This window comes from Dendrobates tinctorius, unplaced genomic scaffold (genome assembly GCF_039654945.1).
Source record: "Dendrobates tinctorius isolate UK_male_01 unplaced genomic scaffold, ASM3965494v1 ptg000154l, whole genome shotgun sequence".
In the NCBI taxonomy this organism is placed as follows: domain Eukaryota; kingdom Metazoa; phylum Chordata; class Amphibia; order Anura; family Dendrobatidae; genus Dendrobates; species Dendrobates tinctorius.
The window spans coordinates 20,943,248-20,965,000 of record NW_027361821.1 but is presented as its reverse complement, the minus strand read 5'-3'; the positions used below and the strand labels follow the sequence as shown (position 1 = coordinate 20,965,000).

The window sequence follows — 21,753 nt, the reverse complement described above, 5'->3', positions numbered from 1 at the left end:
GAGAGAAGGAGAAAGAGAGAGGAGAGAGAAGGAGAAAGAGAGAGGAGAGAGAGAAGGAGAAAGAGAGAGGAGAGAGAGAAGGAGAAAGAGAGAGAGAGAGAGAAGGAGAAAGAGAGAGAGAAGGAGAAAGAGAGAGAGAGAGAGAGAAGGAGAAAGAGAGAAGGAGAAAGAGAGAGAGAGAAGGAGAAAGAGAGAAGGAGAAAGAGAGAGCAGGAGAAAGAGAGAGAGAGAGGAGAAAGAGAGAGAGAGAAGGAGAAAGAGAGAGAGAGAGAAGGAGAAAGAGAGAGAGAGAAGGAAAAAGAAAGAGAAAGAGAAGGAGAAAGAAAGAGAGAAAGAGAAAGAGAAAGAGAAAGAGAGAAAGAGAAAGAATGTTTTCTGTCCGCCAGAAATGATTTCAGTGTTAAATTTCCGGCTGATATTATTCCTCCGGGCATGCGCACTATAAAAATGCGGATCCTTCAGCACAAAAAACGTTACATGGTCCGTCCAGGCATCTCGGCGGACGCAAAAAAAATTGACGGATCCGCAAAAAAACGGATCCAACGGGTGGCCATCCGTCAAGATCCGACGGTAATGCAAATCAATGGGGAAAAAAACGGATCCGCCAAAAGAAAAGAGGTAAATCTGTTAGTGATTGGCATCTGTGAAATTAAATAACTGCACGTCACATCCAGCATAGAGTTATATTTTTAAATTAAATCACCGACAGCTGGGATACGTGTATTGTACTTAAATCTCCAAGATCATTAGAAATGTATTCAAAATTGTATTATAGTTCCTCTGATTCACTGGGTCACTTACCCCATGTGCAGGTCATTGCAGTAGCTTAGGTATCCATGGTTACAACCACCCATATAATGACTGAGTTATTAGTGGTCCTAACCATGGATACCAAAGCTACTGCAATGTCCTGAACACGGGGTAAGCGGCAGAAAATCAGAGGAAATATACTACAGGGTGGGCCATTTATATGGATACACCTGGGTGGGCTATTTATAAAGTTGGATCCAAAATGGCCGATTTCAAAATGGCCGCCATGGTCACCACCATCTTGAAAAGTCTTCCCCCCTCCCATATATTAATGTGCCACAAACAGGAAGTTGATGGCCCACCCTGTACATTTCTAACTGGAGGCATTTGCGAATATTATTATTACTACACCTACTACATATTGGGATAGGATCTTGGAGCTGGACATTGCCCTTTAACAAAAAGTGAATCAGGCCTCAAAAGGCACATTCTGCCATTTTGAGCCTCATCCACAGAATATGCTATATAGATCTGAGATAGAAATGCCCCCTTGTGAAGGTTGTCCCAGAAGGGCCACCGCTGTCCATATGTACAATAATGACACAAAATATCATAGACAGGGGACCCCTTTTACAGTCCAATAGCTCATCATCATGCAAAATTTCAACTTCTTCGGTTGTGCAAATGGGCCCCCTTACCTCTTGGGCCCCTGTGCGGCTGCACAGATTGCACCGATTTTCTGATGCAACAGCGATCTCGCCAGCGATCTCACTACGTGACACATAGCGGTGACCGTCCCGCCCGCTGGATATCACTGATCGTGCTCGAATGTCCTGGGCCATATTTTCATCGTCGGCGTACAGCTGGCCAGCATGCATTGCTGTGTTTGACCCGACGAGCGACCTCGTTGGCGACGCAGAACTCAGGCTGGAATCATTCAGAATAGCTGCTGTGAGACAAGGTCCCAACGACCGCCGAGGTCGTTATACAGATCGCCGTATCGCTGCTGTGACGTTGAGGAGATCTGCCTGTTTGGCAGCTTACTAGCGACGTACCAGTGATCCTTACCAGGTCGTATCGTTGCCAGGATCGCTGGGGCGTCGCTATGTGAAACGGGACCCTTAAAGCTAGATCAGAAAGCAGATAGAAAGTAGATGCTCTTGCTCTGACTGACTGTAGCTGTCCATGTACCACATGGGTTCTCTCATCTGAAGAGGGGCTGCCCTTGCTGGTTTGGAAGTTGGACTCCCAGCCAATGACTACCATGTCTCCCAAAGATATCATGAAAAGTAAGAGACAAAATATGGTTATTTTTCTAATAGAATCTGCCATTGCAACCATTTTTTATTTTCAATTTATTTGCTGCTACGATTGGGTCACTGCATTTTTGCCAAGCGTTTCCCTCCACATTCACAACGTATGTGACTGATAATGGAAAAAAGTGAAAAATGTTACTTATAATCTCAGACTTGTTCCTGCATTATATGGCCTCCAGGCTCTTTGGAAATACAACTGCAACATGAAAAGCAAAATAAAACAAAATAGATCAGCTTTTTGCTAAATAAGTACTAAAACCTGCCAGACACTGAACATCTGCAGGATTCGTATGCATGAAGACGTCCCGCAGATTAGCCGGCGCGTTTGGCAGAATTGTCCCAAGGACAACAATTGTCACTGCTGAAATCCTTTGAGTAGTCGGCGGCAGGTTGATGACAGAGAGGAGGCCGCGTGTGTATAATGACAGCCCAGCCAACGGAGCAGGGCAGCAAGGCTCGGACAAAGGCTCATATGCATATGGGGCCTATTACTGAGCTCCCCAGCCACAAGAGCAGGTGTCTTCACAGGCAGCACAAAAGGGGTAGAAGATAATGTATGCAAAGGGGATTTATTGCCCCACACAGCAGATGGCAGCGATTGCAAGCTCTTTTGGACACAGAAAACCCCCTCCCTTTTCCCATCCTAATATTTCTCAGAATTATACAGCAATCATCAATGAATCACCGCATGACTATAGCACAGAGTCGGCGAGGGGGACATGAATACATTGGGGCTCCTTTATGGTTTCTTTCCATAGTCAATCATCACAGTGGTGCTTACATGTGTGGCGCCATCATACAATGTATGCATGAGAATACCAATATATATTCACAGACACAACCAGCTCTGCGGTTACAGTATATAAAAGGTATACACAGATCCCACATCCAGGATATACAAAGACCCTTCCCTCCAGACATATGGAGATATACCACCACACCAGCCTTCTAGCTATGCGGACGGCAATCATCTGGTGAAGCATACGGTAATAAGACACACCGATAGAATATACAGATTAAGACTTCTGATGGAAATCTACATATCAGGCCATCATAGTACAATGCAATCTGAGCCGTCACACACAATTCTGCAGGCTGCGCCAACCGGGAGAGAGCAGAGCAGGCCATTGTAGCACAGCTGAGGCAGCATGGGCTGCAGCAATAAAGAAGATGGCATTACCTGGCACACACCCTGGCATGCTGGATCCTTAGTGTCCCTATGCTCCTGATGAAAGGGAAGCCCCAGATTAGTCCATCTGCAGAAAAGCTGCCATCCTGTCCCCAGCTCCTGACCTCCAGTGCTCACATTAGTGGCTTGGATGCTTCAGCTGCCTCCTTGCTGTTCCCTAGCCCATGATGTCACCAGCTGGCTGTGGCCCGGATTGGCTACCAGGCGGCAGATAATACTACTACTAATAGCACTAGGAGGGCTGGGATAGGCAAATCTTTTGTTTCGAAGCAGGAAGTGCATAGAAACCTTTTTAGAACAGGACAGGGAGGGAGCTTACAAAATGTAATGCTTTCCCTAACACCAAGTCAGCCTGCATTGTGTGTGGTCAGAGGTGCAGTACCATACCTGACACCTGTCCTGCAGCAGTCACCTAGCCAGCATGGCGCTGCCCACACAGGGTCCTGATGGAGACAGGCACTTTAGGCTGTGTGCACACGCTGCGGATTTTGCTGCGGTTCCGCAGCGGTTTTGGCCGCTGCGGACCCGCAGCAGTTTCTGCTGCGGTGTACAGTACAATGATTCCCTATGGGAATCAAAAACCGCAGTGCAGACGGTGCGGAATTTTCCGCGCGGATTATCTGCGGTTTTCAATCCGCAGAAAGAATTGACATGTCAATTCTTTCTGCGGATTCTCCTGCGGTTTGTCATCTCCTCCATTGAGGAGATGAAAAACCGCAGGGCAAAACCGCAGAGCAATCCGCAGGTAAAACCGCAGGTCTTTTGACCTGCGGTTTCACCTGCGGATTGTACAAAATCCGCGCGGATGAATCCGCACCTTTTCCGCAGCGTGTGCACACAGCCTCAGATTTCTCATTTTCATCAACTGTTAAGAATGTATTAAAAAATGCATGCCCACCAGTGATCTGTAATAATCTTCATAGCGCCAACATATTCTGCAGCACTTTACACATCTAAGATCTTTTACATCGTACACGGTAGGCAGAACATAGATTTCTTTTTTTTCCTAAAAGGAGCTCCCCTGTCCTCTGACTGCAGTATGAAAACAAACATCGCTTTCTTGATCCACCCCAAGTCCAGCGCAGTCTTTGCTGCCGCTGCTAAAATCACTTCGACAGCACTTCAGCCGACCCACAAACTCAGCGGCCAGTTCAGTCATCTATTGGCGGCAATGTAGGTGGAGTGGTGTCAGTTCTGGACCAGGGGAGGGCGAGTAAAGCGACATTTTTCTATTTTTCTTTTTTTTGGGGGGGGGTGGTAAGCCAATAAAAACATTCTAATTAAATTTTGACCAATAGCAATTAACTCTTATGCGCTCTATACTTGCTGTGTATATTTTCAGTCTTTTTCAGCTTCTTTTAACCAATTCTGGCTTCAAAAGCTGTGGAGCAGCTACAAAGTGACCTGACCATTCTACTGGCGGCTTTCACTGCAAAAACAACAAGACAGATGCTAAGGACGATGCTTGGGGGGGGGGGGGGCAAGCAAGCTTTTCCCGAAGCATCATCCTATAGCAATAACTAACTGGTTCCCCACTCCTGCCTTAGATGGGCCCTACTGTTTCACAAACATTGCATACCTCGCCCTATTCTGGATCTCCTCATACCTTTCCAACCGTACATTCAGCGTCTCCCACTCCCACACTACCTCCTCATCCCACGCTCGCTCTTGGATTCCCCCAAGGCTCTGTTCTAGGACCACTACTCTTCATCTATACACTTGGCCTGGGGCAACTCAAAGTCCCATGGATTCCAGTACCACTTTTATGCCGATGATACTCAGATATACCTCTCTGCTGTCCAGAATCCCGGAGTGTCTATCAGCCATATCCTCCTTCTTCTCCCGCTTCCTCAAACTCAAAGTGGACAAATCTGAACTGATCATCTTTTCCCCATCTCACAGATCTTCCTTACCTGACCTATCTATAACAACTGACGACATCACGCTTTCCCCCGTACCAGAGGTCCACTGCCTCGGAGTAACCCTTGACTCTGCCCTGTCCTTCAAACCACACATCCAGGCTCTCTCCACCTCCTGTCGCCTCCAGCTCAAAAATATTTCCAGAATCCGTCCCTTCCTCAATCTTCTAAAATGCTTGTGTATGCCCTCATCATCTCCCGCCTCGACTACTGCAACATCCTTTTCTGTGGCCTCCCTGCTAACACCCTCGCACCTCTCCAGTCCATCCATAACTCTGCCACCCGACTAATCCATCTCTCTCCTCGCTACTCCTCCGCCTCTCCCCTCTGAAAATCTCTTCACTGGCTCCCATTCCCTCAGCGCATCCAGTTTAAATTACTAATACTGAACTACAAGGCCATCTATAATCTGTCTCCCACATATATCTCTGAACGAATCTCCCGATATCTTCCCTCATGTAATCTTCAGTACTCCCAAGACCTCCTTCTCTCCTCCACACTTATTCACTCCTCACCCAACCGCCTCCAAGATTTCTCCCGAACAGCCCCCATCCTCTGGAGTTCTTTGACCCAACAAGTCCAAGTACCAACCACACTCGGAAACCTTCAGACGGAACCTGAAAACCCACCTCTTCAGGAAAGCCTACAAGCCTGCAGTGATCCCTGCTGCCTCCTCACCGCTACTGGAGCCACCACCTCACCATCACTGGAGCTGCTGCAACCCCCCAACCTACTGTCTCCTTCCCCACCATCCTGTAGAAAGTAAGCCCGAAAGGGCAGGGTCCTCTCTCCACTCTATATCAGTCTGTGATTGTTAGTTTGTTTACTGTAAGTGATATCTGTAATTTGTATGTAACCCCTTCTTATGCACAGCATCATGGAATCAATGGTGCTTTATAAATAAATAATAATAAAAATAACTCAGTAGCAGAGGAGAGTATGGAAAACTTTTGTAATACATGTTATCAGAGAAATAGGCTTCTTTCTCCAATTATGAGCCACTGCTGCTCCTCCCCTGCCTTCTAAATTCACCTCACACTAAACCATTTAACAAAAAAAAAAAAAAAAAAAAGCTCAATGTGGTCTTGGTTAAAGCAAGACAGACAGTCAGCACAGTTGGGGTTCAACTTTACAAACCATACTGAGGTCTATGGAGAGGAGATGCAGTACAGTGCAGTCTGTAAGTGAAACCTCCAACTCCTCAATTTCCACGACTCCGACTCCCCAGTACTGCCTCACTTATAAGCATGTACCTAAAGTGCAGCACAGATTCATCTCATCAATGACCCCACAGCCCTGGTCACTACGGAGCATGTACCTAAAGTGCAGCACAGATTCATCTCATCTATGACTCCACAGCACTGGTCACTACTGAGCATGTACATAAAGTGCAGCACAGATTCATCTCATCTATGACCCCACAGCTCTGGTCACTACTGAGCATGTACATAAAGGGCAGCACAGATTCATCTCATCTATGACCCCACAGCTCTGGTCACTACTGAGCATGTACATAAAGTGCAGCACAGATTCATCTCATCTATGACCCCACAGCACTGGTCACTACTGAGCATGTACATAAAATGCAGCATAGATTCATCTCATCTATGACTCCACAGCACTGGTCACTACTGAGCATGTACATAAAGTGCAGCACAGATTCATCTCACCTCCGACCCCACAGCACTGGTCACTACTGAGCATGTAGATAAAGTGCAGCACAGATTCATCTCATCTCTGACTCCACAGCACTGGACACTACTGAGCATGTACATAAAGGGCAGCACAGATTCATCTCATCTACGACTCCACAGCACTGGTCACTACTGAGCATGTACATAAAATGCAGCATAGATTCATCTCATCTATGACTCCACAGCACTGGTCACTACTGAGCATGTACATAAAGTGCAGCACAGATTCATCTCACCTCCGACCCCACAGCACTGGTCACTACTGAGCATGTAGATAAAGTGCAGCACAGATTCATCTCATCTCTGACTCCACAGCACTGGACACTACTGAGCATGTACATAAAGGGCAGCACAGATTCATCTCATCTATGACTCCACAGCAATGGTCACTACTGAGCATGTACATAAAGTGCAGCACAGATTCATCTCATCTACGACCCCACAGCACTGGTCACTACTGAGCATGTACCTAAAGTGCAGCACAGACTCATCTCATCTACAACCCCACAGCACCGGTCACTACTGAGCATGTACCTAAAGTGCAGCACAGACTCATCTCATCTACAACCCCACAGCACCGGTCACTACTGAGCATGTACCTAAAGTGCAGCACAGATTCATCTCATCTACGACCCCACAGCACTGGTCACTACTGAGCATGTGCATAAAGTGCAGCACAGATTCATCTCAACTATGACTCCACAGAACTGGTCACTACTGAGCATGTACATATAGTGCAGCACAGATTCATCTCATCTATGACTCCACAGCACTGGACACTACTGAGCATGTACATAAAGGGCAGCACAGATTCATCTCATCTATGACTCCACAGCAATGGTCACTACTGAGCATGTACATAAAGTGCAGCACAGATTCATCTCATCTCTGACCCCACAGCTCTGGTCACTACTGAGCATGTACATAAAGGGCAGCACAGATTCATCTCATCTATGACCCCACAGCTCTGGTCACTACTGAGCATGTACATAAAGTGCAGCACAGATTCATCTCAACTATGACCCCACAGTACTGGTCACTACTGAGCATGTACATAAAATGCAGCATAGATTCATCTCATCTATGACTCCACAGCACTGGTCACTACTGAGCATGTACATAAAGTGCAGCACAGATTCATCTCACCTCCGACCCCACAGCACTGGTCACTACTGAGCATGTAGATAAAGTGCAGCACAGATTCATCTCATCTCTGACTCCACAGCACTGGACACTACTGAGCATGTACATAAAGGGCAGCACAGATTCATCTCATCTATGACTCCACAGCAATGGTCACTACTGAGCATGTACATAAAGTGCAGCACAGATTCATCTCATCTACGACCCCACAGCACTGGTCACTACTGAGCATGTACCTAAAGTGCAGCACAGACTCATCTCATCTACAACCCCACAGCACCGGTCACTACTGAGCATGTACCTAAAGTGCAGCACAGACTCATCTCATCTACAACCCCACAGCACCGGTCACTACTGAGCATGTACCTAAAGTGCAGCACAGATTCATCTCATCTACGACCCCACAGCACTGGTCACTACTGAGCATGTGCATAAAGTGCAGCACAGATTCATCTCAACTATGACTCCACAGAACTGGTCACTACTGAGCATGTACATATAGTGCAGCACAGATTCATCTCATCTATGACTCCACAGCACTGGACACTACTGAGCATGTACATAAAGTGCAGCACAGATTCATCTCATCTCTGACTCCACAGCACTGGACACTACTGAGCATGTACATAAAGGGCAGCACAGATTCATCTCATCTATGACTCCACAGCAATGGTCACTACTGAGCATGTACATAAAGTGCAGCACAGATTCATCTCATCTACGACCCCACAGCACTGGTCACTACTGAGCATGTACCTAAAGTGCAGCACAGACTCATCTCATCTACAACCCCACAGCACCGGTCACTACTGAGCATGTACCTAAAGTGCAGCACAGACTCATCTCATCTACAACCCCACAGCACCGGTCACTACTGAGCATGTACCTAAAGTGCAGCACAGATTCATCTCATCTACGACCCCACAGCACTGGTCACTACTGAGCATGTGCATAAAGTGCAGCACAGATTCATCTCAACTATGACTCCACAGAACTGGTCACTACTGAGCATGTACATATAGTGCAGCACAGATTCATCTCATCTATGACTCCACAGCACTGGACACTACTGAGCATGTACATAAAGTGCAGCACAGATTCATCTCATCTACGACCCACAACACTGATCACTACTGAGCATGTACATAAAGTGCAGCACAGATTCATCTCAACTATGACTCCACAGCACTGGTCACTACTGAGCATGTACATAAAGTGCAGCACAGATTCATCTCAACTACGACTCCACAGCACTGGACACTACTGAGCATGTATATAAAGTGCAGCACAGATTCATCTCAACTATGACTCCACAGCACTGGACACTACTGAGCATGTACATAAAGTGCAGCACAGATTCATCTCAACTATGACTCCACAGCACTGGACACTACTGAGCATGTACATAAAGTGCAGCACAGATTCATCTCTACTAAAAGCCCAGATACTTAGATCAGGAACAGAAGAGACATTTAGGGTGTGTGCACACGCTGCAGATTCTGCTGCGGTTCCGCAGAGGATTTGGCCGCTGCGGATCCACAGCAGTTTTTGCTGCGGTGTACAGTACCACAATATCCTATGGATATTAAAAACCGCAGTGCAGACGTTGCGGATTTTTCCGCACGGTTTTGCTGCGGTTTTGAAACCGCAGAAAGAATTGACATGTCAATTCTTTCTGCGGATTCCGCTGCGGTTTGCCATCTCCTCCATTGTGGAGATGAAAAACCGCACGGCAAAACCGCAGAGCAATCCACAGGTAAAACCGCAAGTCTTTTGACCTGCAGATTTACCTGCGGATTTTACAAAATCCGCACAGCCAAATCCGCAGCATGTGCACGTACCCTTATAGGACAATTCATAATTTTCCCAAGTTATTATGAAAACATTTACAGCACATCCTGCACTGAACTACTGTACCCAATGTATATATTTTAGGAGTCTGTTCTTTTTTTTACCAACTCCATCAAAATGGACACGATTCTACAGCCCTGAATGAGGCAGGGGAAGGGAAGAAAGGAGCACCAAGCACCAGGCAGACACTTTGGTGCTGGATTCAGAGGCACACAGCTTGTAAATATTGTAAAATGCTAAAAACAAGTCATAATGGTCAAAGAGTGTGTAATTCCTAAAATACACACACAACAGCATGGTCGGAAAAATCACCTGAAATCATAGGTACAATTTAACCAAACATTTGTAATCTTACACTGGAGATGCAGGAATAGATCAGGGCATTAGGGTATGTTTCCACACTGCATAGTAGCAGCGCTTTGGACGCAGCGGAAAGCCCGCTCCGCCCAAAGCACTGCCCCCTTTTTTACGCGCGGTGATAACGCCATTGAACACATGTGGAATCACTGCATCCTATCCATAGACTGGACAATTTATCTTGCGGAGACGGAGCGTCTCCGTAAGATAAATAGACATGCTGCGGTTAACCCCTTCATGACCTATGACGCCTACGTAGGCGTCATGAAAAGCAGTGCCCAAACGACCTATGACGCCTACGTAGGCGTCATGCTATAAATAGCCCCCCTGCGGGTCGGGTGACCGGGGTCACTGAAAGGTCACCCGACCCGCACACAAAGGACCCTTCAGAGTTAACACCTGGGGGTGTGGCTTAGCCCCCACGTGCCTATGATCGCTCTGATTGGCTGTTAAAAGTGAAACTGCCAATCAGAGCGATTGTAATATTTCACCAATGAAAATGAAAACTGGTGAAATATTACAATCCAGCCATGGCCGATGCTGAAATAGCATCGGACATGGCTGGACACCGAGACCCGACCCCCCCCAACACCGACTGACGGCACCGATCGGCTGCCGCCACCGTCTGACGGCACCGATCGGCAGCCGCCGTCATAATCTGCCCCCCCGCCTTCCCTCCGCCCCCCCAGCCCTCCGATCACCCACTCTCACCCTCCTTTGTGCCTCCGACCTCCCGCTATCCGTCCCAGTGTCCCGCCGTCCAGCGTCATGGGCGCCGCCATCTTGGAAGATGGCGGGCGCATGCGCAGTACGCCGAATCGAATCTGCAACGCTGCAGATTCATTCATTTATTTTGATCACTATGATAAACTTTCATAGTGATCAAAATAAAAAAAAAAAGTAAATCACCACCCCCCTTATCACCCCCATAGGTAGGGACAAATAAAATATATATATATTTTTTTTTTTTCCATTAGGGTTAGGTCCAGGGTTAGGGCGAGGGTTAGGGCTAGAAATAGGGTAAGGGTCGGACTAAGGGTTAGGGTCGGACTAAGGGTTAGGGTCGGACTAAGGGTTAGGGTCGGACTAAGGGTTAGGGTCGGACTAAGGGTTAGGATTGGAATTGGGATTAGGGTTGGGGTTGGGATTAGGGTTGGGGTTGGGATTACGATTAGGCTTGTGGTTAGGGTTAGAGTTGGGATTTCGTTAGGGGTGTGTTGGGATTAGGGTTGTGGTTAGGGTTATGATTAGGGTTGGGTTTAGGGTTGGAGATAGAATTGAGGGGTTTCCACTGTTTAGGCACATCACGGGGTCTCCAAACGCGACATAGAGCCACCATTTATTCCAGCCAATTTTGCGTTCAAAAAGTCAGACGGTGCTCTCTCCATTTCGAGCCCCGACGTGTGCCCAAACAGTGGTGTACCCCCACTTATGGGGTATCAGGGTACTCAGGAAAAATTGCACATCAACTTTGGGGGTCTAATTTCTCCTGTTACCCTTGGGAAAATAAAAAAATGGGGGCTAAAATAATTATTTTTGTGGAAAAAAAAAGATTTTTTATTTTCACGGTTCTGCGTTATAAACTTCTGTGAAGCACTTGGGGGTTCAACGTGCTCACCACACATCTAGATAAGTTCCTTGGGGGGTCTAGTTTCCAAAATGGGGTCACTTGTGGGGGGTTTCCACTGTTTAGGTACATCAGGGGCTCTGCAAATGTAACATGACGCCCACAGACCATTCCATCAAGTCTTCTTTTCAAAGCGTCACTACTTCCCTTCCGAGCCCCAACGTGTGCCCAAACAGTGGTCCCCCCCCCATATATGGGGTACCAGCGTACTCAGGACAAGCTGGACAACAACTTTTCGGGTCCAATTTATCCTGTTACCTTTGTGAAAATAAAAAATAGCAGGCTAAAAATTTATTTTTTGAGGGAAAAAAAATATTTTTATTTTAACGGCTCTGCGTTATAAACTTCTGTGTAGCACCGGGGGGTTCAAAGTGCTCACTATGCATCTAGATAAGTTCCTTAGGGGGTCTAGTTTCCAAAATGGGGTCATTTGTGGGGGAGCTCCAAAGTTTACGCACACAGGAGCTCTGCAAACACAACATGGTGTCCGCTAACGATTGGAGCTAATTTTCCATTCAAAAAGTCAAATGACGCTCCTTCCCTTCTGAGCCATGCCGTGCGCTCAAACAGTGGTTTCCCCCCACATATGGGGTACCAGTGTACTCAGGACAAACTGGACAACAACTTTTGGGGTCCAATTTATCCTGTTACCCTTGGGAAAATAAAAAAATAGCGGGCTAAAAAATCATTTTTGAGGAAAAAAAAATTTTTTTTTATTTTCATGGCTCTGCATTTATAACCTTCTGTGAAGCACTTGGGGATTCAGAGTGCTCACTACACATCTAGATAAGCTCCTTGGGGGTTCTAGTTTCCAAAATGGGTTCACTTGTGGGGGTTTCTACTGTTTAGCCACACAGGGGCTCTGCAAACGCAACATGACGCCCGCAGAACATTCCATCAAAGTCTGCATTCCAAAATGGCGCTCCTTGCCTTCTGAGCACTCCCGTGATCCCAAACAGTGGTTCCCCCCCACATATGGGGTATCAGTGTACTCAGGACAAATTGCACAACAACTTTTGTGGTTCAATTTCTCCTGTTAGCCTTGTGAAAATAAAAAATAGCGGGCTAAAAAATCATTTTTGAGCGAAAAAAAATTATTTTTTATTTTCACTGCTCTGCGTTATAAACTTCTGTGAAACACTTGGGGGTTCAAAGTGCTCACCACACATCTAGATAAGTTCCTTCGGGGGGGTCTAGTTTCCAAAATGGGGTCACTTGTGGGGGAGCTCCAATGTTTAGGCCCACGGGGGCTCTCCAAATGCGACATGGTGTCCGCTAACGATTGGGGCTAATTTTCCAATCAAAAAGTCACATGGCGCTCCTTCCCTTCCGGGCCCTGCGGTGCGCCCAAACAGTGGTTTATGACCACATATGAGATATTGATGTACTCAGGAGAAATTGCCCAACAAATTTTAGGATCCATTTTATCCTGTTGCCCATGTGAAAATGAAAAAACTGAGGCTAAATAAAATTTTTGTGAAAAAAAAAGTACTTTTTTTTTTTACAGATCAATTTGTGAAGCACCTGGGGGTTCAAAGTGCATACTATGCATCTAGATAAGTTCCTTGGAGGGTCTAGTTTCCAAAATGGGGTCACTTGTGGGGGAGCTCCAATGTTTAGGCACACAGGTACTCTTAAAACAAGACATGGCAACCGCTAAATATTCAAGCATATTTTACATTCAAAAAGTAAAATGGCGCTCCTTGCCTTCTGAGCCCTGCCGTGCGCCCAAACAGTAGTTTATGACCACATATGAGGTATCGGTGTACTCAGGAGAAATTGCCCAACAAATTTTAGGATACATTTTATCCTGTTACCCATGTGAAAATGAAAAAACTGATGCTAAAAGAAAATTTTGGTTGGAAAAATTAAAATGTCCATTTTTTCATTCCATGTTGCTTTAGTTCCTGTGAAGCACCTGAAGGGTTAATAATCTTCTTGAATGTAGTTTTGAGTAGCTTGAGGGGTGCAGTTTTTAGAATGGTGACACTTTTGGGTATTTTCTGCCATATAGACCCCTCAAAGTGACTTCAAATGTGAGGTGGTCCCTAAAAAAAATGGTTTTGTAAATTTTGTTGTAAAAATGAGAAATTGCTGGTCAACTTTTAACCCTTATAACTTCCTAACGAAAAAAAATGTTGTTTCCAAAATTGTGCTGATGCAAATTAGACATGTGGGAAATGTTATTTATTAACTATTTTGTGTCACACAACTCTCTGGTTTAACAGAATAAAAATTCAAAATTTGAAAATTGCAAAATTTTCGCCAAATTTCCATTTTTTTCACAAATAAACGCAAAAATTATCGACCTAAATTTACCACTATCATGAAGCCCAATATGTCACGAAAAAACAATCTCAGAATCGCTAGGATGCGTTGAAGCGTTCCTGAGTTATTACCTCATAAAGGGACATTGGTCAGAATTGCAAAAAATGGCCAGGTCATTAAGGTCAAAATAGGCTGGGTCATGAAGGGGTTAATAAAGACGCGCCACATGTCCGGTTTCGTGGGTGTGTCACCCGCATCTTTGTACGCATAGTGGAGACGGGATTTCATAATCCCCTCCACTATGCTGTAACATCTGGACGCTGCAGACTAAACACTGCGGCTGTACGCAGCGTTCATGTCGCAGCAATTCCTGATGTATTACACTATATGGAAACATACCACACACCCTTATAAGCCAATTGTCATGAAAATCTTTATTCACTCTCCAAACTAAAACCACATATGCAAACCGCAGATTCAGCTAGTAATAAGCCGTATTTGAAGAGATTCTTCCATTCATGCAAAGGAGAGAAACTGAAATCACATGAATCTGTAAACAGATGTCATCCTCAAGAACATCAATCACATCGCACATAACATTATGGAACATGGGGCAACTCAAATAACTTTCTAAGGCTGGGGTCAGACATACGATAAACTCGCACGAGCTTCGTATGTGAACACCCAGCACTGCCGCCGGCACTCGGATCGGCGCATTCAGCTGCATGTATTTCTATGCAGCTGAACGCTCCGATCTGAGTGCCGGCGGCAGTGCCGGGAATTGGCGTGTGAGGCTCGTTCGAGTTTCTCGCATGTGAGTAAGAGCCCTAAGGCTATGTGTTTTACCTGCGGATTGGCCAGCAGTTTTCCCCTGCAGTTTATCACCTCTACAATGATAAATCTGCAGACATGTCATTTCTTTCTGATTCAAAACCGCAGCTTTTTCGCAGTTAAAAATCTGCAGCATGTGCACAGCAGATTGTAAATCACATAGATTTACATGCTACTGTACACTGTCTGCAGAACTACTGCAGATCCGCAGCAAAAACTGCAGCGTGTGCACATAGCCTAAGGGTATGAGGGCTAGAAAAGGCTGCAGTGAGTGATACATTGTAGCAACGTCACAAAAGCAAGAGTTAAATCCTATCTCTGCAGGCTCTGAACATTTTCACCTGGCTAGCTCTGCAAATAACCAGGTTAGGTGTTCATCTTAGTCAATCAGCTGGGGGAAAAGCACAGATTTGTGTTGGGGCTTCAGGAGAGAGACAAGCCAGAATCTCTCTGAGCAGAGATTGTACCAAACTGCAATTATCACTGGTTGATAAGGACAATAGCTGTTGTGTGTGACCGATCTCAGACTAGCTCAGCAGTGTGCGAGTAGCCAGGGTCTATTTTGTCTAGTTAGCGCCTGGACAAGGCTAGTGATTTTATGTTTTTTGTTCTTGTTTTGGTGCTGCGCAACCTGTGGAAATAAACGTCACGTTGTTTTGACCCAAGAATCCAGTGCCTGTGTGTTCTGGAGTAGATTGACTTCTAGAACATTTCAACACATATTGCAAAATCATTGTTAGGGGACAAGGATCATTATGGCAGGGATTCTCAGCTTCATCACCACTGGAAAACCTCATGAAAAATAGTCCACCAATTGCTACTTAAATGAGCCTTTGTATAGTGGTGAGTAAAGTATTTTGTAAATCTAAATTGTATTCCAGAATCTCTGACAGTTTTGTCGGACCCACATTAAAGGGCATCTATCAGTGGGATCAACCCTCCTAAGCAGTCTACATAGGGATGAAGGTCATAGGAAGATTAATAAAACGATAATTTGATATCTACAAGCTGATGTCTTATTCCCGAGAAATCCACATTTTCTTATTATGTAAACTAGCTGTTCAGGACTATTCACCATACACTGATCTCCCTGAGAATCTGCCTCCAGAGCTTATTTTAAATGAAATTGAGTATTACCAGTGTGATGTGTAATGGCCGCTTCTCTGCTCTCCTGATCTCACTGCAGAGCTGTGTGTGATTATAACTGACACATCTGCAGGTTCCGCTCAGCTTCCATCTCACAGGCAGACAGGGCTGCAGTACAGCAGAGCTGTAGCAAGTCTGTTTGCAAGGCGATACAATTCAGTTCAACCGTTCTGTGTTAATTACACGTCTGACACTGTTAACAACCCCTTTCAATTCTAATAATCTCTGGAGGCAGAGTCTCAGGGAAGTCTGTATCTGGTCCATAGCCTGGAACAGCCCATTTGCATATAAGAAAAACATGGATTTCTCTGGAATAAGACACTGGATCACAGATATGAAGGTATTATTTATTCAGCTTCCTTTGCCCTACATTCCCATATAGACTGCTTTGTTAGATAGATCCTACTGAGATTCCCTTTAAACATTTTATGATTAAATCAGTTTGCAAAAAAAAAACAACATTTTCCGGTTTCCAGCCCCGATCGCTGCCGCCGCTATTTCCAACGTCTGCCATCTTCTGCAAAGCTGAGGTTACATCGGCAGCGCTGTAGCCAATAACCGAGCTCAGTGGCCCTGAGCAGCTAGTGCAGTCAACTTGGGGAGAACTGCTGAGCTCTTTATGGAGAGGAACAGTGTAAAAAAAAGTCAACATCTGACCATTTACTAAATTCTGCCACATGAATAGGAATATTAGCCAGGCTAGACACAGACTACTAGCAGGATATTTTTTCCCCTTTTCTCCCAGGAGAAAACCTTTCTATTAATAATGTAAAAGCAACAGCACTTGGTTGGGAAACATTTCTGTATGCAGCTCTACGCTATGTATATAAGAAAGACATTAAACCCGCAGCCTAGCCAAGCTGATCGAAGTGCAGGAAAATGTCTTTGTCCATAATCGCAAGGTGGGAGAAACACTGACATACATCACTTCTCTAGGCTTTCCAGCTCAGGTTTAGTGCACTGTACTCCAGGTGACTGTGCATTAATATTGGCTCATGATGCCAGTGCACAGCACGGCTCTCCACTCCAGCCATTACCTTTCTATATAGAACTAAATATATGTGAAAAGACAATTCAAAAGTGCATTATTGGAAGATGGGCAACCCCTCTGGACTGTAGGCCTTGCCAGATGCTTCTGGGAAGAGACACTCAATAACAGCCAACAACCTCAGGGAGATAATAAGAGCCATGATTTGATTCTGCACAACTTTTCGAACATTAGTAGAAAATGGTATATGGTCCATCACTGCCACTGGGACTTGTAAAGGCTTCAGGGGATATCCAATTAACATTCACTGGCACATAATAGGTGCACGCTACCATGTGGTCATTTACTGATCAATAGAAAGGTGGCTGAGAAATTCTGCGACATCACAAATGACTGATGACTTCAAGAGGAACACGGCAGTTGTCCCGAGGACCTCATCTAATAGCCTCAAATATCCTACGTGGTAATGGGCAGTATAATCTGAAGACAGACATCCAGATTGACAAGAACCTAGTTTCTCTTTTCATGCCAATTTCCAACATTATGAGGATGGTTCCTGTTGCTGTGGGTAAGCTAGCTGCTCCACTGCTCACTGCATGGTGACCACTAGCGGCACTATGTGTGCACTCATGTTTCCACTAATACCAACCACTAGTGTATTTGTAGATCTTCAAACAAAAAGGACTCCTGTTTTTCAATAAAGAGAGTGGATTTCTGTTCTGGATCTCCATATGGATGTACAGTGCCCATGTGAACAGAAACGTTAAAGCTTAAATCACCATTTTGTCATTTCATAATTCAATAATACACATGGAAATGAGCAACTTTCTCCTGCATGTATCTTTCACCCTCAATTCATGGTGACATTTTTCCCATTACCGAAATAGAAGATGACAGTTGGTGCTTTTAAAATTCTGTGGAGAGGAAGGAGGAGCTAGAGGAAGATATTCTGCTGCAAGTTCTCCTGAAACAGTTCCCATAGAACTTTATGGGCACCAATTGCCAGCTCCAATCTCAGTAACGGGAAAGTCTATATTCACTGAATACAGATTTTACTTTGAGAATAAAAGATCAGTCCAGGAGGAGAAATAAGCAGATTTCTCTGATAAGATATATCCACCATACACAAGAGATCGCTGCCGAACCTTCTCCCCCAACTCTTCTACACACAGAAATGTTCTTCACAAGATCTGCTGAAAGACTTTTACCCATAGACGCTTCTTATCTCCTCGGAGAGTAAAACTATTGCCCACTAAAAAAATTCAGCAGGCTGGATCCCTCTCTCCCTCAACATCTGTCAGGGGAGATACGCGAGACCCCCTTACACATTACACTATCAGCTGATCTCGCCGATATCAAATGACTAGTCTAATGTGTATGGACGCCTTCAATCTAGTGAATAATGGACAGTCTAGATCAAATATGTATGTCAAGCTTCAAATACTTTTCGATTTTATGTAATTAGCTGCAATGTTCACTCCTGCCTGCTGCTGGTCTGATTATGGCCAACAGGTCTACAGATGAAAATTGGACTGTATAGTCTATGCTATACTATAGTACTACAGTGTTTTGTATTGTTCTGTCGATACCATCTCCCCAGAAGAACGAGTTAACGTTATGCCCTCTAGTAAATGGTCCAAGAGGCAAAATCCCAGAGTTGTAATAACCTCTTTTATTCCACATGATACATGGGAGGATGATAAAGTAAAAAAAAAAAAAAAAAAAGAGCATGGGAAAATTAAGAGGTCTTTCATTATATGTACCAATCAGGTTCTTCCTCTCATTTCTCATAAGCCCTTGGATACATAAAAGCTTCCCCCAGAGTGGTAGATCTGGTATCAATACCATTTTCGCTGTGCAATAGTTTGCATAATCTCCCCAAGCACAACTCCTATACAGTCTGTCTGAGTAAGCCATTTTTAGCATATAAAGCTGACTTCCCCAGGAGGAGGCCTGGCTGAAGATATTCATTTTGCACAGATGCTCACGGTGGTAACAAAATATTCCCTGCTGCACATAAACCTTCAGATTAATTCACTGTAAAAATTCTTGGCAGATTACAGGTTAGACATGGGATGTCAGCAGTGGAAGCCAAACCTTCAGACCTCTAGGACTCCCTTTACCATTATTGGCCTTAGAATAAATTCTCAGGCTGGCTGCTAAATAAGGCAATTTCCAGGAGAACAGAACATGGTAAAACTAAATATAAAGCAACACTGAAGCAAATCTTTTTTTTGCCCAATACATATGAATAGAGAATAATGTAGAGGATTAATGAATACCTGTTTCTGTTGTTGTGCCATGTCTGGGTTGCCTGCCAAGTTCAAATGATTCCTCTAATGCCAACTGGTAGTTCAGTGACATAGGACTGCTTTCCATCGATTCACATTGCTAAGTCTACCCATATCCTGTGTGATGCATCTTCAGTGCATCTTCTCTGCCTCCTGCTTCTGATAGGGGTCTCCTGCCATTACAGACAGGAGGAAGCAGCGACAGGCTAAGGCTACATCTCACAGTGTGGATAGAATATTCATTTATTTTACTCACTTATATAGCGCTATTAACTCCACAGAGCTTTACTGACATCATCACTGTCCCCATTGGAGCTCACAATCTAAAAACTCCCTATCAGTATGTCTTTGGAGTGTGGGAGGAAATCAGAGAACCCGGAGGAAACCAACGCAAACACGGGGAGAACATACAAACTTCTTGCAGATGTTGTCCTTGGTGAGATTTGAACCCAGGACCCCAGCGGGTTGAAGATGTATCTTAATGGTGTCTGCAGAATATATGTCTCATGCAAAATTCAGCTTCAGCCTGCCTCCCTCGGCTCCCGCTTGTCACTGACCCACTATTGTGCTAGTAAGACCAGAAGAAACTATAAAAAGCAGGAGATGGTAGACAGGCTTAAATTGCATCTCACACAGAGGCAGATATCACTGGTGCAACCTGTGTGTGCCTGCAAAGGGGCCCAAGAGGTAAAGGAGCCCATTTATACCTCCACTGCCTTCTGCTTCCAATAGGTTTCTCCTGCTCTTATAAGCAGAATGAAGGGTCAAGCTGCATCTCAATATTATATGGAGAATATCCAGTGTATCATGCGATATGCCGTTTAAACCTGTCTCCCATCTCCTGCTTGGTTATAATTTCTTCTGCTCTTACTAACACAGCAGTCAGTCAATGACAAGCAGGAGACTGGGGAGGCAGACTGAAGTTGCATCTCACATGAGACACTGGATATCCTACACATATCATTAATATACAGCTTCAGCCTTCTTCCCTCTTGTAAGAGCAGGAGACGCCTATTGGAAGCAGGAGGCAGGGCAGACCGGTTGAAGCTGCATCTCACATGACACAAATGAGCAGAATGCCCTATTACTAACATAGCAAAATAGCAAAGACTGTGTCAGGGGTGCTATATACCGTAACTACAGCTGATCAACGTATGAACTTCTCAAGTGTTACAGAATTGCAGCACATACAGTGATATAAATTGCTAATGTACAGATTAAGATAAATAAATCTTAATGTCTCAAATAATATGTATTCTACCCCTATAAGTTACAGCCAAGATCAGCAATCTAAACTTCATTAAAAATACTCTTACCAGATGGGAGAGCAGGGATCATTTTATGAATACAATCTTTCCTCTCAGAGCAGACAATAGAAGCACTAAATGTGGAGTTATTTTAAAAAAGACAAGACAAGAAATTGGAGCGTCACTTAAAAAAAAAAAAGTGGAGTAAATAAGTGTTACAAATACATTAATTTGGGCTGTCTACATTGTTACTCACATAGTTTTGAGAAGTTTGTCATTTTATTTGCATTTTTAATACAGCTGCAAAGACGTAGCAGAGAGTTGGCGTGACAGCCATAGTGTGAGGCACGCTGCTATAAAGCAGATGTTACTAAAAGCTGAGGGGGTGGCTTAACAAAATATTTTTTTCGTGGTTTAAAATGGCTAGGAAAGGTCTTTAAAATGTGGTTTGAAGCCCTGCAAAGAATGAAGACTATGTTCTACAAATTGGCATAGCATGCCTAAAAGCAACAGAGATCAGTATCGTAAAGACCGTGGTAACAGCTGTCGTTGCTGCAACCGGACCCAGCGGGCCAGGGGTCCACCGACACCAGCAGAAACTTCAACTGGATGTATATCCTCGGACGCACATCTAGCTGAAGTGTATTGCCAGCACAGACCCATCGGTCGGTGCACCACAATACACACTGCCAGCCAGAGGCCAGCAGCTGACGTCGGCGTGCACGTGGCCAGAAGTGCATGGCAGTGACAAGAGTTCGCTCCGGTCGCACGATGAAGTCAGCTGCCACCTTACAAGAGGACGAGGGCTTTGGGGGAGCGAAGAGAAAGTATTTTTAAATCAGTGGCCATACTACTACATGGATGACTATGGGCTGTGCATTATACTATATGGATGACTACACCCCCTGACAGAAGTTCTGTTGCTTATACATGTTATGTAAATAAAAGCTTATAACCGGACGTTAAATTCATCCATTGGTTGTATAAATTATTCTTTTGAAAGCTGAAACCCTCCGAAATGTGGTTTAGGTTAAGAAAATAAATTGGCATCAATGCAAAAATATTGATCATTTAATGGACACAGAATGGTCAGATTTTGGCAAGACAAAAGTTTTGTCGGCCACAGAAAGTAATGT

The 21,753-nt window shown here is 44.8% G+C and overlaps 1 protein-coding gene across 4 annotated transcripts in view; it reads right to left on the bottom strand.

The window, feature by feature from the left end:
- The window catches only part of PAK3 (p21 (RAC1) activated kinase 3), a 228,843-nt gene that overhangs the window by 116,856 nt on the left and 90,234 nt on the right, over positions 1–21,753 (bottom strand). The window contains exon 1 of one of the 4 annotated variants that reach the window (XM_073547656.1): positions 3,247–3,454. The exons of the other annotated variants lie outside the window; for them this stretch is intronic. The gene's annotated coding sequence lies outside the window, so the exon portion shown is untranslated. Of the gene's footprint in view, positions 1–3,246; positions 3,455–21,753 lie in introns of those variants that run through there. 4 annotated transcript variants of the gene reach the window in all.